The following is a 15,000-nucleotide window of genomic DNA, read 5'->3' as shown; positions in this document are numbered from 1 at the left end:
TGTTATTCTTCGGTTTGCCTCCTCCCAGTGAAGTGGATTTGCTCCCGACCAGCTTTTGGGGCGTGCCTGCCTCCTCCTCTCTGTCAGGTGAGTGAATAGGTGTCATTCTTCGCAGTCGTCCTCTGCCTCTAGCGTCCCGGCATCTCCTGGTGCTTGGTCCTCTACCTGGAGTCACCTATGCAGCGGAATTCCGCGGGGCGGGGGCGAGGACGTGCGGGGGTCTTTATGGCAGCCAATCCCCGGCTGAGCGCTTGGCCAGAGTTTCTGTGATGCTAGAATCTGGACTGCCTGCGACCTCTACAGGACTCGGACACCAACCCTCGCTTCCTGGTGATCTTTCAGGGCCTGCAGAGAAGCGAAGAGGTATTGGACGTGGCCAGGGTCAATAGTGTGAAGCCGGAATTAGAACTGAATTGAAATGCCTCGGTTTTGATATCGCTGTGTTTATCTTGAGGCAACTGCTTTTCCTCCTCTGGGCCTCTCAGTTTTCCATCTAGTAAGTGAGGAAGTTGAATCTTATCGGTGAATCTCGTGTTTTCAGGAGTAGACTCCTTTGAGAATCTGGTAAGAACTGTAGACCCTCTTGCCAAAGAAATGCACCTACACACCAAATTTTGCAAAAAGATTTAGGCATTTCACCAAAGGAGGTGAATTTTAGGGTTCTTTACATTTTTCTGATTCTGAATGTTGCTCAGATGGCAGGCGGGAAAAGGTGATCTGTGCAACAGCTGCCACCCGCTTCATCACCAGGACTGGTTCTGCTAATCTAGCTGTGCCTCTCCTCGCCTGCCAGTCTCCAGCTCCACGTCTGCACTTCTCAAAGCTTCATGAGAACAGATGATTTTGCTCAATAGAGTTGGCTGGCGTTGATTGTGGCCCACCCCTAGAGTGAGGGTTTTTCCCTGAACCAAAACTGGCCCCATCCACCCTCATTCCCCAATACCTTAGTTGTAGTCAACTGACTAGATAGGCTGCCGAAGATAGTTGAACTGTGTCCAGCTTAACTGCAGCCAGTCTTTGGAATGCCTGGCCTATGTCTGTAAATGAAATCTAACAATTTATTGTATAACGTTGTTAAACGTGAAGCATGAAGTTGGCCCTGGGTAAAACATTTTAAATTCTCGACGTTCATACCAGAGGTTCAGTAACTGACGGGATGAAAGAAAACTGTTCATTGTAAGCTAATGATGCTAATTAGATAGCATTAGATTATATTAGAGATTAGATAACTTGTTCTAGCCCCTTCGTCCTTTGTCTCACAGTGCTGGTAAGTCAGTATTTAAACTGCCCTTCTCAACATCTCTTGGAAAAGAAAAGGCGGGAAATATGATGCATTTTAGTTTCTCAGACCTTGCCAAGTGAAATGTATCAAGACCAAATACATGTTTTTAAGCTGCCACTTCAAAATATAACTTCAGATAAAATCTCATATATCCTTGAGAAGGCCGGGCACGGTGGCTCACACCTGTAATCCCAGCACTTTGGGAGGCCAAGGCGGGTGGATCACTTGAGGTCAGGAGTTTGAGACCAGCCTGGCCAACAGGGCGAAACCCCGTCTCTACTGAAAATACAAAAAGTTAGCCGGGCATGGTGGCGCATGCACCTGCAATCCCAGCTACTCGGGAGGCTGAAGCAGGAGAATCTCTTGAAGCCGGGAGGCAGAGGTTGCAGTGAGCCGGAGATTGCGCCACTGCACTCCAGCCTGGGCCAACAAAGCAAAACTGTCAAAAAAAAAAAAAAAAATCTCATATATCCTTGAGAGGAAAGAATTGTCTGAATCCTGATTGAGTTCCCAGAGCTTAGCACAGTTCCTGGGGGTTAGTAGGTGCTAAATATAGTTTTGGTGAATTCTCATTTTACCTGCTTTCCATCCCTAATTATATTAAATACTAAAAACTAAAAAGTTACAATATTTCATTTTGTGTAAGCACATCTCCATCATTAAGCATTAGATGCTTTCCAAGAATGACTCATTACTCAGGGAGTACTTGGAAGATGAGAACCTCTTGTGAATACCGAAACCTGTTAACTCACACACCTGACGTGGCCTGAAGTTTTAAGTCATTATAGATAGGACTGGCTCACGGTGTGGTACATCATGACTTGGAATGAGATAGAAAAGCAACAAAATGGGGTGGATCTGAGTGAACAAAAAGCCAGATCAGTGTCCTATACCAGCAATTCCGGGTCTTTTTAACCATGGGAAAAAAGCCTGAATTTGTGTGTGGACTTTATATTCAAGAAATCAACTTTGTATTAATGCACATGGTAATGCCATTTAATTAAAAAGCTGTGGTAGATGTAAAATTACTCTAATAGTGCTTCCTTCTTGTTACAAGTGTCTTGTACATACTTTAGTAGGAGAGAATTCCATGAATTTATACTGTAAGAACAATTTATATAGGAAGATAATAGTTTCTCTTAAAAAGTAACTTTGGAGAAGCCAAGTTCAAAGTAATAAAGAAAATTATATCCCTAACAATGTGACTGCCATCCTACCAGTTGGTAATCTGGAAAATATTCTGTTCTTATGTTTTAAGACTCAAATTAATTTATTTCTTACCTCGATATACTTTTCTTAATGACTTGGGGTAGGCCAGGCATGGTGGCTCACGCCTGTAATCTTAGCACTTTGGGAGGCTGAGGCGGGTGGATCACCTGAAATCAAGAGTTCAAGACCAGCCTGGCTAACATGGTGAAACCCCATCTCTCCTAAAAAAAAATAAATAAACAAAAATACAAAAATTAGCCGGGAGTGGTAGTGCATGCCTGTAATCCTGGCTTCTCTGGAGGCTGAGGCATGAGAAGCACTTGAACCCAGGAGGTGGAGGTTGCAGTGAGCCGAGATCATGCCATGGCACTCCAGCCTGGGCTACAGAGCAAGACCCTGTCTCAAAAAATTAATTAATTAATTAATTAATCAGTTAAAATGAAAATGAAAATGACTTTGGGATAGAAGGTAGTGATAATGATTATTTGTCTTGATTACAAATTGTTAGCTCATGTAATCTTCATAACCAATTTGTGAAATGTACTTTTATGATGTCTATTTTACAGCTGAGGAAACTAGGCTCAGAATAGTTAGATAACTTGTCCAAGGTTACATAGCTTGTAAGTGGCAGAACGGGGATTCCAATCTAGGCAGTCTGGCTATCCACCCTGCTGATCGCTGAGTTACATTGCTTTTCTTAGCCTCCCCACCTTCACCTCCTGTATGTACCCAGCTAGACCAGGGATACCTGCTTTCACCTGGAAAATACCACTGGACTTGAGGAAATTGGCTACCCAGGGCCTAGGACTGTTCGAGCTACACTTCCTTTGCATATGTTTGAACCCAGCAGGCATATTTCCCTCTCAGATCTCAGATCTTTTGTATGTGATGTTTCCCCTCCTGGAGCATTGTTTACCCACAGTTCATCTCGTCCGTCATTCAAAGTCTCTGCTCATATCAGCTCCCCAGGGGGGTCTTCTTTGGCTTCCCCAGCACCCCCTTCCCTCTGTATCCCTTTACACTGCTTTATCTTAGCACTTATCACTACCTGACAATGTATAGTTATTTTTTGGTCCTGTCACTAGAATAGAAGCTACCCGAGGACAGGGACTTTGTGTCTTTTTTTTTAGTCACTATTTCTGTTGAATCAAAGATGCACATTTTCCCACAATTTATTAATAGCAGTTAGAACATCTAGATGTGTCTTATAATCGCCAGTGTGTTCTAGTTTAGTTGGTAGTATTTTTTTTTTCTTTCTTGTACCTACAGTAAGCGGTGAGTCTTTAAAATGATGGTGTCTTGGAATTGATTAAAATACCACGTATCCCCAGGGCCTGAACTCTATGTGGCACGTAGTTGGCGCTCAGTAATTACTTGTTAAAGGAAGGCATTGAGTGTTGTGTGCCAGAAACTATTGAAACTTTTTTTTTTTTTTGAGGTCTCGCTCTGTCACCCAGGCTGGAGTGAAATGGCACAATCTTGGCTCACTGTAACCTCCGCCACCCAGGTTCAACTGATTCTCGTGCCTCAGCCTCCTGAGTAGCTGGGATTACAGGTGAGCACCACCATGCTCTGCTAATTTTTTTATTTTTAGTAGCAATTTATATCATTCTAGTAGACTCTTAGAAAGTAGATGGAGAGGGTGGGGAATGTAAGAGAGACCAGTTAGAAGACACTCAAAATAATCTGAGGGAAGACCAGAATGGGAACCATGGCTGAAGGATGGTGAGACCAGCAGGGCTCGGCGGCCTGCTGAGCAGAGATGTCTGGCCTGAGCCAAGCCAGTAGGTGGCCCCCTTCACTAAAGAAGGAAATCCAGGAAGACTAGGTTTGGGGAGTGGGAGGGTTTGGTTTTGAACATACAAGTTTCAAGTGCAGATGAAAGCAGGAATCAGGTCCCAAAGGCTGCGGCAAGGGATTTATCCTGAGGTTTCTCCTTCTAAGAACTGTAGGAGCTATGGAAAGAAATGACTGGATTTATTTTAGAAGGATGGCTGGTTTCAGCGTGAGCCGGCATGGTGATCCAGGCCTGCGATGATGGTGATCAAAGGGGCAGGTGGCCCTAAGTATGGAGAACAAGTGAGCCGATTGAAAAGTTGTGTAGATCAGGCCTCAGGGAGAGATTGACTATGAACAGGATGGGCAGTGAGAGAAAGCTGACAATGATACTTTGCTTTCCAGCTTGAGCAACTGAATGGATATTGGTGCCCATCTCAATTAAACTCTGTTGAACCCAGCTGACAGTGAGCAGAGGAAGAACATTTAAATGGAGAATCATAGTAACGCTAATACTTTCTTTTATTCTTTCTTTCTTTCTTTCTTTTTTTTTTTTTTTTTTTTGAGACAGAGTCTTGCTCTGTTGCCGAGGCCGGAGTGCAGTGGTGCAGTCTTGCTCACTGCAACCTCCACTTCCCTAATTCAATGATTCTCCTGCCTCAGTCACCCCCGTGTGCCACCACCATGCCTGGCTAATTTTTTTTTTTTTTTTTTTGGTGGAGACAGGGTTTTGCCATGTTGGCCAGGCTGGTCTTGGACTCAAGTGATCTGCCCGCCTCAGCCTCCCACAGTGGTGGGACTGTAGGCTTGAGGCACTGCACCCAGCATATAAGAGCTGATACTTTCATAGCTGTTCCTATGTATCAGAAGACTCATTTTAGTTATCACCACAATCCTATAAGATTACCATTATCACCGTCGTCTTCCAGATGAGGAAACCGAAGCAAAGAGTAGTAACTCGCCGAGGTCACAACAGCTAACAAGCGGCGGAGCTAAAATTTGAACCCAGGCAACCTGGTATAATCTGTGTTGTCACTGCCTCTCTGTGCTGATATTTCTCTAAATTAACTCAGTTTGGACACAGTGAACCTGAGAGATCCGTGGCGCAGCCACGTGGAGGTGTCCAGCAGGCAGGAAGATACATGGTTCTGAAGCTCACATGGGAAGTGGGGACTGGAAGTAAAGACTGTGGAGTTTGCATACAGGTGGCCATTGAAGCCACAGGAAAGGACAGGACCCTTAAGGAGAGGGTGGGAAATAATCAGAGGAAAGAAACAAGGGAGCCCTGGAAGGCAAACAAGCATTCCACTTGTGGGAAGGACATAGTCCCTTCTGCAAATGAATATGCTGCACCGGGCTTATAGACCTTCAGTCAACAGACAGTCCATCCCCTTGAATTTGTTTGGCTCTGGGTACCCTGACAAAAATGGAGTTCCTGGACCCACAACCCTAAGGACCTGCCTCAGTGGTGGCGATCCTCCCCACTTTCTTCTACCATGAGAGTCCACTGTCGGCCTGTTGGCTTCTCTGGGCATCTGTTTTTTGCCCCTCCCTACAACTGAAGAGCCTCCAGCTCCTCTGTCTACCACCCGTCGACTTTGTCAGCTCAGGTCCCCTCCCTGTTTCTAGGACCACAGTAACATTTCACCTGGAGCTTCTTCAGGTCCCTCCTGAACTTATTTTCAGCCCTTTATCCAAACATTTCTTGTATCTCCTGCTAGATTCTAAATTTCTGGAGGGCAAGAAGAACCTATGACGTTGACTTTCCCTCCCTCAACCCCTGCTCCCCTGTGTGGGTTAAATGGCCCAACGCCATTGTCCCATGGGACTTCGCATGCAGTCCACCTGAATAGGAGCTGCATTTTGTATCTCTGTACCTAGCACAGGAGCCAGGGAGTCCATCAGTCAGTCAGTCATCTCAGCAAATAATTCCAGTTGTCTACTAGCTTTCTAGAAACATGACTGGGGACTGTCGATGCCTTTGACAGTTGATTTGAGCAGCAGGACCTTTCACAACAGCCTCCTGTTTTTGTGGGTGGGGAATAGGCAAGGTTTGGGAAGCGGGAATTCGCTGCTCTTTCTTGTCATTCTCTTCATAGCCCCCAAGCTAGTGTGGTCTATTGTTTTGATAGTTGCTTTCCCGAAATGTTAACAGGATGGAGAGTGAAGGAGGACTGTGTGATACCTCAGCCATGCGCCAGTGTGCCGATTTGATTTCCAAGACTCCAGTCAATCCTCAGAGCTCCAGGTAGCTGCTGATCACCAGCAGAGGGAGCCCTAGGACCGCAGGGCCTCTTTCCTCACCAATGGTAAAGCCCTTCACCGTGGCTTCAAAACTGTGGAAGACCCTGGATTTGTGGATCACTTGCCTTTAGAATAGAATCAAGAAATAACGCTGCAGAAGAATCTCCACATGGTAAGGATTGGGAGTGTTGAGAGGGGCTTCTGGGGTGCTGGTAATGTTGTTCCTTGATCCGACGTTGGTTATAGGAGTGTGTGCTGTAATGTAGTATATGTACATTTTTTTGTGTGTATAACTAAACTTCAATTAAAAGTTTTTAAAACTTAAACATCTCTATGTATACCACAAAATAGGTGTCAGGTTAGGGTGAGCTGTTCTTTTCCCTACAATTCTTAACCTTATCTGAGTCACAAGACAGCCCTTCCTCCCTTCCTCTGAGAAAGCCACAAACGACTGGTTAAGGACTTCTGCAGCAGCAGCCAAATAGAGAAAGTGAGCACAGGACATGAGCAGATGGTTCACAGCAAAAGAAATACAAATAGCCCTTAAACGTATGAAAAGGTGCTCAGTCTCAGTCTTCAAAGAGAAGTGCTTATTGAAAGTATGCAGAGATACCATTTTTAACCTGTCAGATTGGCAGAAATCCCAAAGCTTGACAGCATGCCCTGTGGATGGGGCTGGAGGTGGGGGAGTCGGGAGAATAAATAGCAGGCCCTTTAGTACGTTACCAGTGGGATTGTGAAATTGACAGCCCTGTTGATTTGGGCAATATCTACCAAAATTACAAGTCTAAGAATCTACCCTGTGGATGACATTTGTACATATATGTAATAATTTAATCTTCAAGTTGTCTTCTTGCTCTGTGAAAGGAAGATTTTGGAAGTTAAGAAAACTTTTTCTGCCTCAACGAAGTCACATTTTAACACTAATGTCTCACGCTGTGGACTCAAGAAAATCTAATTTAAAACAGAGCCAGGCAACGACTCTCATTGACTTACTGGCTGGAGGGAGCTGCAGGCTAACTAGGAATTAGGAATTAGCCACAACAGAAGTGCATTGGTTTTATCTCAAGAAATATCCTCCTTTACACCTGTCTTGGCAGATGTGCCCACTGCTTGGATGGCAGGACACTTTGATTGTCTCACCAAGACTGTGTGGAAAGGGGTGGGGTACTTCTCCAAAGGGAAAAGTGGGTTGCTGTCACCCATAAAAGGGGTGGAGGGAAAGGGCAGGCAGAAACAGTCAATGTCTTCCATAGCTTCAGGTCACGTCTGCCTATTGCTGATACGGCATTCATATCTGTAGCCTGTGTGTCTCCTCGACACCACGCCTCTGTGTCCACTAGTCCTCCTAGTCAGTCGCCTACGTGGATGTCCCTCTGACACCTGGTGAAACATGATGTGTTTCTAATTCAGCAGGTTATCTTTCCCTCTAAGCCTGGTCTCCTGGCCTTTCCCCAGTCCCTTCCAATTTAATTGAATCAAATCGAATGTAATTCACCTCCTCCCATCCGTCTGGCTCCTGGGTTATTTAATACCCTCCCCCCCAAACTTTGGAAATATTTTAATGTGTTAATATATTATTTTTCAATAAAAAATAGTTTTAACAAAAGAAAAATATACCTCTGTAGAAAATTTAGAAAATATAAAGACTCAGGCACCTTATCTTTTTTATCCCCTGGTTAGCTCTGGGAGGCAGGCACTATTATTTATCCCCATTTTACAGATGAGGAAACTGAGGCTCAGAGAGGAAAGTGGCTTGCTGCTTTCACACAGGTCAGAAGGATCTATGCCGGATTTGAGCCCAGGTCTTTCTGGTTGCGAGCTGGAGGCGGTCTTGTCTTTGAGATACTCAGTTGAGGGGCTTGGCCTTTGCCTCAGAAGCACTCGACTTGGCCCCCTCTTGAGGAGGTCCCCTGGCAGCATTTGGTCATGGTGTTGCAGAGTGCCTAGGAGCCACACTGACTCTGAGAAGCCCTGCCTCACATGCCCACCCCCTGTGTGGCGTTGGGCACACTGCCCAAGCCTCTGTGCCCAGTTTACTCCTCGGAAAAATGGAGATGATGATGGTAATCATAGGCTTCCCTTAGAGGGCTGGGAGAGAATGGAATGACCAATGTGGTAGAACACTGCCTGGCTCATAGCATCTGATAATGGCTTAGATATTTGTCCCCTCCAAATCTCAGGTCAAAATGTGACCCCCAGTGTTGGAGGTGGGGCCTGATGGGAGATGTCTGGGTCTTGGGGGTGGATCCCTCAGGAATGGTGTGGTGCCCTCCCATGGTAATGGGTTCACCCCAGGCCCAGTTGTTAGAAAGAGTCTGGTACCTCCCACCTCCTCTCTCTTGCTTCCCTCTCTGGCTGTGTTATCTGCACAGGCCAGCTACGCTTCGCGTCCCGCCATGAGTGGAAGCAGCCTGAGAACCTCACTAGAAGCCAAGCAGATGCTGGTGCCATGCAGAACTGTGGTCCAAGCAAACTTCTTTTCTGTATACATTACCCAGTTTCAGATAATCCTTTATAGCATCACAAAACAGACTAATACAGCATCCAACAATATTAGCCACTGCTACTATTATCATTAGTATTTTAAGTGTGTGCATTTTAACTGCTGGTACACTGTGTGAGCTGGCTTGGATGTCTGTCCCCTCCAAATCTCATGTGGGACTGTAATCTCCAGTGTTGGAGGTGGGGCCTGGTGGGAGGCGTTTGGATCATGGCGGCATATTCCTCATGCTTGGCTGGGCGCCATCCCCGTGGTGATGAGTGAACTAACGGGACATCTGGTTGTTCAAAGGTGTGCAGCACCTCCCCCCTCTCTTGTTCCTGCTCTTGCCATGTGACACACGGGCTCCCCTTTGCCTTCTGCCATGACTGTAAATTCCCTATGGCCTCACCAGAAGCAGATGCCAGCACCCCACTTCCTGTACAGCTTGCAGAACCAAGAACAAATTAAACCTGTTTTCTTTATAAAGACACAGACTCAGGCATTTATTTATATCAGTGCATGAACAGCCTCATACACTGGGCATGTGTGTTATATCCTGCTTTTCTTCAATTTACTATTATGAGCATTTTAATCTCATAATATATTACTCAAAACATTATTTTAATGACTGTATAATAGTCCATCATTTAAATATATTCATAACTTATTCTGTAGTTAACCATTCACCTGTTTCTGGACAATTAGGGGTGTGTGTGGGTGTTTGTTGTAATAAAAAACTCTAAACCAAAAATCCTTGTCTGATTATTTTCTTAGAGTAGAATTTTACACCTGGAACTCCTGGGTGAGAAGGTACAAACAGTTTAAAGTCTCCGGCAATACACTGATAATTGCTTCAAAGGAAAGCTCTCAACCGTTTACTCTCAGCAGTGTGTATATTAGGGCTGTCCTCACCACACCCTTTCAGGCAGCGAGGCGAGCTTTTTTTAAAGTTCACCTTTGTTGCTATTTATTTACAAGGCAGATTTTACTACATGTCCCTGGGATGGTGGGAGTAGGTCCCATGCCCAAGGTGCTCCCAGCTATGCTGCCTGTTACAATGTTCTTAAATTAGCTAACAGTCCCATAAGCCCTGGGTGGACATATTCACCTGTTTCCTGCCTGGTCTGTTTTCCTGCGGGTGGAAATATAATTTCAGTGCTGGAAATTTTTTTTTTTTTTTTTTTTTGAGATGGAGTCTTGCTGTGTTGCCCAGGCTGGAGTGCAGTGGCACCATCTCGGCTCACTACAACCTCCGTCTCCTGGGTTCAAGCAAGTCTCCTGCCTCAGCCCCCCGAGTAGCTGGGATTACAGACTCACATCACCATGTCCAGCTAATCTTTTTTGTACTTTTTGTAGAGACAGGGTTTCGCCATGTTGGCCAGGCTGGTATCAAACTCCTGACCTCAAGTGATCCACCCGCCTCGGCCTCCCAAAGTGTTGGGATTACAGGTGTGAGCCACCGTGCCTGGCCAATACGTTGGTTTTTCTGTTTCTCTGTTGCCCCTGCTTTAAGATGTTTAGCATGTGGCCTCCCTCCCTGGTGACAGCACAGTCCCAAAGCCCAGTAATAGATTTTAAAGAAATCTGACTCAGGTAAGGTACAAGCTTAGCTGGACTGGCTGATTATCTGAAATCTGTGTGTGACCTTCCCAACTGATATTGCCAATACTTGTGTCTGTTTCAACTTCAGATTCCCGTTCAGTGTACTCACACTTTAAGTTACCCTACTACTAGTATCCTGACCTCCCAGAAAGAGGGCTAGAGTTTTATTTTGTTAAAGTAAAATCAATATTCCGCAGTGCTCTGTATTTTACAAAATGCATTCACACATGACTGCTTTGATCCTCAATGATTCTGGGAGTTACATACGTTTATCTCCATTTTGCAGATGAGGCCCAGAGAGGCAAAGGCATTTGAGCTCGTGAGTGACAGATCTCAAGCCCTGCTCTTTCTAAAGCGTGCTACCTTCAGAAAAGAGCCAGAAGTATGAAAATTACTTTAGAAAGATGAATACCAGCTTTGAAGGAATAAAAGCTGACGAGGAATTGAAGGAGTTGAGGCGCAAGCTTGAACATGGTTGCGTGTTTGGCCCTTGATTGTAAAGGCCCATTGTTGTACCTGTTCCTGTTACTTGGGGAGTTGCAGCAGAAGGAGCAGCGGCCTGGAACTCCAGAGAGCTGGGGAACACATTCCCTCTCAGCCCTTGGGCAAGTCACTGTATTTTCTGAGTCTCAGTTTCCCCATTTGCAGAATGGAAATAACTATCCCGGTCTACCAACTTAGAAGAATTGCTTTGAGGATCTGATAAGGTGGTGTAGATGATGCTGCCTTGGGGGCTTTAAAGTCTGGAGCTCAAGCGACCCCTTAAGTTGGGCTAACTTAGTAACTCCAGGGTTGGGCAGAACAGGACTCCAATGAGGGTTCTTTTCTTTTTCCCTTTTTTTCTTTCCCTATCTAACTGTTATCTTTATTATTTTACAGTGCCCTTGTAAGATGAAACAAGTGTTGCTGAAATTTTTCTTTTTTAACCTTTATTTTAGGATTGGGGTACATGTGCAGGTTTGTTACATAGTATATTGTGGGCTGCTGAGGTTTGGAGTACGAATGAATTAGTCATCCCAGTGGTGAGCATAGTCCCCGATAAGTAGTATTTTTCAGCCCTTCCGTCCCTCTCCATTCTTGTATTCCCCAGTGTCTGCTGTTCCCGTTTTTATGACCATGTGTACTCAATGTTTAGCTCCCACTCAGAAGTAACAACATGTGGCCGGGCGCGGTGGCTCAAGCCTGTAATCCCAGCACTTTGGGAGGCCGAGATGGGCGGATCACGAGGTCAGGAGATCGAGACCATCCTGGCTAACACGGTGAAACCCCGTCTCTACTAACTAGCCGGGCAAGGTGGCGGGCGCCTGTAGTCCCAGCTACTCGGGAGGCTGAGGCAGGAGAATGGCGTAAACCCGGGAGGTGGAGCTTGCAGTGAGCTGAGATCCGGCTACTGCACTCCAGCCCGGGCGACAGAGCGAGACTCCGCCTCAAAAAAAAAAAAGGAAGTAACAACACGCCCAGCACTTTGGGGGCCAAGGTGGGTAGATCACGAGGTTGAGAGATCGAGACCATCCTGACTAAGACAGTGAAACCCTGTCTCTACTAAAAACACAAAAAATTAGCCAGGCGTGGGGTGGGCACCTGTAGTCCCAGCTACTTGGGAGACTTGAGGCAGGAGAATCACCTGAACCGGGGAGGTGGAGGTTGCAGTGAGCTGAGATTGCACCCCTGCACTCCAGCCTGGGCAACAGAGCAAGACTCCGTCTCAAAACAAACAACAACAACAACAACAAACACGTGATGCATGATTTTGTTTGCTGGTTCTATGTTAATCCACTTAGGATAATGGCCTCCAGCTGCATCCGTGTTGCTACAAAAGACACGATTTCATTCTTTTATATGGCTGCCTAATATTCCATGGTGTATAGGTACCATATTTTCTTTATCCAATCCACTGTTGATCCACACCTGGGTTGATTCCATGTCTATGCTATTGTGAAAAGCACTGCAATGAACATATGGGTGCGTGTGTCTTTGTGGTAGAATGATTTCTTTTCCTTTGAGTATAATATATCCAGTATTGGGATGGTGCTGAAATACTTAAAGTAGAAATGAAAATTGTTATGTGCTCCCCCTGCCCTTCCATTCTGCTCTGCAGAGAGACAGCCACTGTTTGTGGTTTAGTACACCTGGTTCCAGGCTTTAAATAAACTAAACCCATGTGTATTTCTCTGTGTATACTTTTTCAGTACATGTACACGTGCACTTGTTCATACAGTTTGTTCTTTAAATTTTATTAAAATGTCCTCTATACTGCATCTCAACTTATCCCCCTCATAATTTTAAGACCTTGCTACATCAGAGCTATTTTTCTATTCTAGAAAGAAAGACATGGCCAGGCGCGGTGGCTCATGCCTGTGATCCCAGGACTCTGGGAGGCCGAGGCGGGTGGATCACCTGAGGTCAGGAGTTCAACACCAGCCTGGCCAACATGGTGAAATCCTGTCTCTACTAAAAATACAAAAATTAGCCGGGCATGGTGGCATATGCCTGTAATCCTAACTATTCAGAAGGCTGAGGCAGGAGAATCACTTGAACACCGGAGGCGGAGTTTGCAGTGAGCCAAGGTCTCGCCATTGCGCTCCAGCCTGGGCAACAAGAGCGAAACTCCGTCTCAGAAGAAAAAAAAAAAAAGACATAGAAACTCTTCTCACTATCTGGGCATTTTACAGGCATATATATTTAATGTATTGATTTGGGTTATTACCAATTGTTATTATTTTATTTATTTATTTTGAGACAGAGTCTCACCGTCACTCAGGCTGGAATACAGTGGTGCGATCTCGGCTCACTGCAACTTCTACCTCCCGGGTTCAGGTGATTCTCCTGCCTCAGCCTCCCGAGTAGCTGGGATTAAGGCGTGCACCGCCATATCTGGCTAATTTTTGTATTTTTAGTAGAGACGGGTTTTCAACATACTGGCCAGGCTGGTCTCAAACTCCTGACTTCAGGTGATCCACCTGCTTCAGCCTCCCAGAGTGCTGGGATTACAGGCGTGAGCCACCATACCTGGCCTGGTTATTACCAATGTTTAAAATACTACCAATTGTGCTGCATTAAAATGCTTGTCAAACAAGTTTGTACTCTTGTAAATGTATTTTAAAGTGAAGTTGCTGGTAACACAGATTGTAATATTTGATGGACAGGCAGAATTCCTGGATTCCATTCCCACCAGTGGTGTTTGGGGCACCCATTGGCCTACAGTGGTTCTCAGCCAGAGATGCTTCTTCCTCTGAGGTTCTGCCCCTGAGGGGACATTTGGCAATACCTGGAGATATTTTTGGCTGTCACAACCTGGGGGATGGTGACAGAGATGCTACTGATATCTAGTGGACAGAAGCCAGGGATGCTGCTTGACACCTTACAATAAACAGGAGAGTCCCCCACAACAAAGAATTATGTCAGTAGTTCCAAGGATGAGAAACCCTGGCCTCCACCAAGATTGCCAGTGGTGGACAGTGTCATTCTTTTCAGTCTTGCCAATCTGGTAGTTTGCAAAATGATAATTTATTCTGTACCTCTTCAGGATAATAGAGATATCTTTATTTCTTCCTTTATATATTACTCGAATTTGATATAATGAACATGTATGATTTCTATAATTCTTTTGAAAAGCCATTAAGGATTATTTATTTATTTATTTATTTTTGAGGCAGCGTATTGCTCTGTTGCTCGTGCTGGAGTGCAGTGGCATGATCTCGGTTCACTGCAACCTCCACCTCCCAGGTTCAAGCAACTCTCCTGCCTCAGCCTCCCGAGTAGCTGGGACTACAGGCACCCGCCACCATGCCTGGCTAATTTTTGTAATTTTAGTAGAGACGGGGTTTCACCATGTTGGCTAGGCTGGTCTCGAACTCTTGACCTGGGATTACAGCCATGAGTCACTGCACTTGGCGCCATTAAGGTTTTTTTTTTTTTTTTTTTTTTTTTAAAAAAAAAAGATCTATACCACTTGGACCATTAACTGTTGACTGACTTTGCAGTGTGTTCCTGAGACTTAATTGTGTACGTGCCTGCTTGTTTTTCCCTGATAAGGTATAGAAAGAAGTCCTCAGTGTGGGCCTTGAGAATCCATTGTGCTTCAGGTTCCAGTCTCCCATCCTCTGGCCTTCAGAATTCCTCTATTGCTCTTCCAAACCATTTTCACCTGGTGGACACCCAGGCCCAGGGTCTGTCTCCAAGAATCATCTTGGCCCAGAGAGACTCCTTACCACTGAGCAGACCTCCAAAACAAAACGTACCTTGCAGCTGACCCTGGGAAACCCAGCGCATACACCATGGACTCATCTGCCAAGGGGCACATTTCATGTTCACGTTCATTTCCCAGCTTTGAAACCTGAGATCTGTTTGCCCAGTGAACTTCCAGGGCTGTCAGAGCTGAGCCAAGCCCCCTGGTGCTGTT

At 45.4% G+C, this 15,000-nt stretch overlaps 1 long non-coding RNA gene across 2 annotated transcripts; it reads left to right on the top strand.

Annotated features, from left to right (window-relative positions):
* LOC108533389 (uncharacterized) lies at positions 1-11,764 on the top strand. 2 transcript variants are annotated; one of them, XR_001886721.1, is made up of 5 exons: positions 1-87; positions 3,930-4,046; positions 4,673-4,770; positions 6,423-6,683; positions 10,885-11,764. It is a non-coding gene; the product is annotated as an uncharacterized LOC108533389 (long non-coding RNA). The 2 variants fall into 2 exon arrangements; XR_001886722.1 differs by lacking the exon at positions 1-87 and adding an exon at positions 95-363.
* Positions 11,765-15,000: the final 3,236 nt, after the last annotated feature.

This window comes from Rhinopithecus bieti, unplaced genomic scaffold, assembly GCF_001698545.2.
Source record: "Rhinopithecus bieti isolate Rb0 unplaced genomic scaffold, ASM169854v2 scaffold_10347, whole genome shotgun sequence".
NCBI classification, from domain to species: Eukaryota; Metazoa; Chordata; class Mammalia; order Primates; family Cercopithecidae; genus Rhinopithecus; species Rhinopithecus bieti.
This window is presented reverse-complemented; position numbering and strand designations above follow the sequence as displayed.